The following is a 2,997-nucleotide window of genomic DNA, read 5'->3' as shown; positions in this document are numbered from 1 at the left end:
GTTTCACCGTGTTAGCCAGGATAGTCTCGATCTCCTGACCTCGTGATCCGCCCGTCTCGGCCTCCCAAAGTGCTGGGATTACAGGCTTGAGCCACCGCGCCCGGCCTAATTTTTTGTATTTTTAGTAGAGATGGGGTTTCACCGTGTTAGACAGGATGGTCTCGATCTCCTGACCTCGTGATCCGTCTGCCTCGGCCTCCCAAAGTGCTGGGATTACAGGTGTGAGCCACCGTGCCCAGCCCCTCTTTGTTTTTTAAGAGATAGGGTCTTTCTCTGTGCCCAGGTTGGGGTGCATTGGTATGATCATAGCTCATTGCAGCCTCGAATTCCTGGGCCCAAGTGATCCTTCCACTTCAGCCTCCTGAGTAACTGGGAGTACAGGTATGCAGCACAACACCCGGCTTATTTTATTTTATTTTATTTTTTGAGACAGGGTTTCATTCCTGTCACCCAGGCTGGAGTGCAATGGTTCAATCTCAGCTCAAAGCAAGCTCCACCTTTCGGGCTCAAGCAATTCTCCTGCGTCAGCCTCCTAAGTAGCTGGGACTACAGGCATACCTTGCCTGGATAATTATTATTATTATTATTATTTTATTTTTTGGTAGAGACAGGTTTTTGCCATGTTGCCCAGACTGGTCTTAAACTCCTGGCCCAAGTTGTCCTCTTGCCTCCCAGAATGCTGGGATTATAGGTGTGAGCCACCACATCCAGCCTCATTTTATTATTTTTTAAATGTTTTACAGAGATGGAACCTTGCTATGTTGCTCATTCTGGTCTCGAACTCCTGGTCTCAAGCAAACCTCCCACCTTGGCCTCCCAAAGTGCTGGGATTACAGGCTCCCACTTAGGTATGTTACCAGAAGCATAAGCAACCAAACAAAAAATAGATAAAGTGGACTTCATCAAAATAAGTGTCTTTCCGTACCAAAAGACAATATCAAAAAAGTAAAAAGACAATAGAGAATGGGAGAATCAAATCATGTATCTTATAAAGGACTTCTGTCTAGAATATATGAAGAAATCTCACAACTCAAAAAGACTTCAGATCTCTGGCTCTTCAATAAAAAAAGACAAACAATCCCATTTAAAAATGGGCAAAGATCTGAGTAGACATTTCTCAAAGAACTATACGTACGGTCAATAAGGACATGGAAAGATGCTCAGCATCATTAGTCACCAGGGACATGCAAATCAAAACCACAATGAGACACCACTTTACACTCACTAGAAAGGCGATAATGAAACCCAAACCAGCCAACCAAAACAAAACAAAACAAAACAAAACAAAAAAAACAGAAAAGAGGCTGGGCACGGTGGCTCATGCCTGTAATCCTAGCACTCTGGGAGGCCAAGGACGACGGATCATCTAAGTTTAGGAGTTGGAGACCAGCCTGGCCAACATGGCGAAATCCCGTCTCCATAAAAAATACAAAAATCAGCCGGGTGTGGTGGTGGGCGCCTGTAATCCCAGCTACTTGGGAGGCTGAGGCAGGAGAATAGCTTGAACCCGGGAGCAGAGGCTGCAGTGAGCAGAGATTGTGCCACTGCACTCCAGCCTGGCGACAGAGCAAGACTTCATCTGAAAAACAAAAAACAAGAATTAGCCGGGTGTAGTGGCGCATGCCTGTAATCCCAGCTACTTGGGAGACTAAGGTGGGAGAATCACTTGAACTCGGGAGACTGAGGTTGCAGTGAGCCAAGAATAATACCACTGCACTCCAGCCTGGGCAACAGAGCAGACTCTCTCAAAAAGAAAAAAAAAAAAAAAAAAAGGGCAGGGGAATCGCTTGAACCGGTGAGGCGGAGGCTGCAGTGGAAAAAGAATGGAAAAGAGCAAGTATTGGTGGGGACATGGATAAATTAGAGTCCTCCTACACTGCCAGTGGAATGTAAAATTGCAGCCACTTTGGGAAACAGTATGGTAGTTCCTCAAAGGATCAAACAAAATTACCACCGACCCAGCAATTCCACTCCTTGATATTATCCGAGAGAAATGGAAAACATGTGTCCACACAAAAACTTTATACGAACATTTATAGCAGCATGATTCATAGTAAGTCAAAAAATTGAAACCCAAATATCCATCAACTAACAAATGGATAAATAAAACATTGTGGCTGGGTGTGGTGGCTCATGAATAATAATCCCAGCTCTTTGGGAGGCTGAGGCAGGTGGATTGCTTGAGGCCAGTAGTTCCAGTCCAGCCTCAGCAACATAGCAAGACCTCGTCTCTACAGAAAACATTTAAAAATTAGCCAGGCAGGGCCGGGCGCAGTGGCTCACACTTGTAATCCTGGCACTTTGGGAGGTCAAGGTGGGTGGATCACTTGAGCTCTGGAGTACAAGACCAGCCTGGACAACATGGTAAAACCCCATCTCTAGCAAAAATATAAAAATTAGCCAGGTATGGTGGTGCGTGCCTGCAGTCTTAGATACTCAGGGGACTGAGGCAGGAGGATCCCTTGAGCCCAGGAGGTTGAGGCTGCAGTGAGCCATGATCATGCCACTGTACTCCAGCCTGGGTGACAGAGCAAGACTCTTGGTCTCCAAGAAAACAAAAACAAAAACAAAAACAAGGCCTCCAGTGCACACTAAGGCTTGAGAAACATGGGTATAATGCAATGCAAAGGTGAGAGGCAGGAGTCATATCATAGCATGATCAGAGCTGATGTTTATTGGGTGTTGACGTGATCTCATGTAGTTTCCAAAAGCACCTTATGAAGTGCTGGTGCTATTATTATCCCATTGGAGAGATCAGGAAACTGAGGTGCAGCGAGGTGAAGTGACTTGCCCAAGGTCATACAGCTAGTGAATGGCAGGTTTGGCACCTGAAAGTCAGTTCCTTTTGCCCTCAAAGCCCATGCTATTAACCAGTGGGTCAGCATTTCCTAGATATGGGTCCACAAACATCACTGGTCGTGATGGAGTAGCCTCAGGGGGAACTTGTATGTTCATTTTAAACTCCAATAGTTACATAACTTTTTTTTTTTTTTTTTT

The sequence above is a fragment of the Theropithecus gelada genome, chromosome 20 (genome assembly GCF_003255815.1).
Source record: "Theropithecus gelada isolate Dixy chromosome 20, Tgel_1.0, whole genome shotgun sequence".
Classification (NCBI taxonomy): Eukaryota; Metazoa; Chordata; class Mammalia; order Primates; family Cercopithecidae; genus Theropithecus; species Theropithecus gelada.
Note: the sequence above shows the minus strand (reverse complement) of the source record.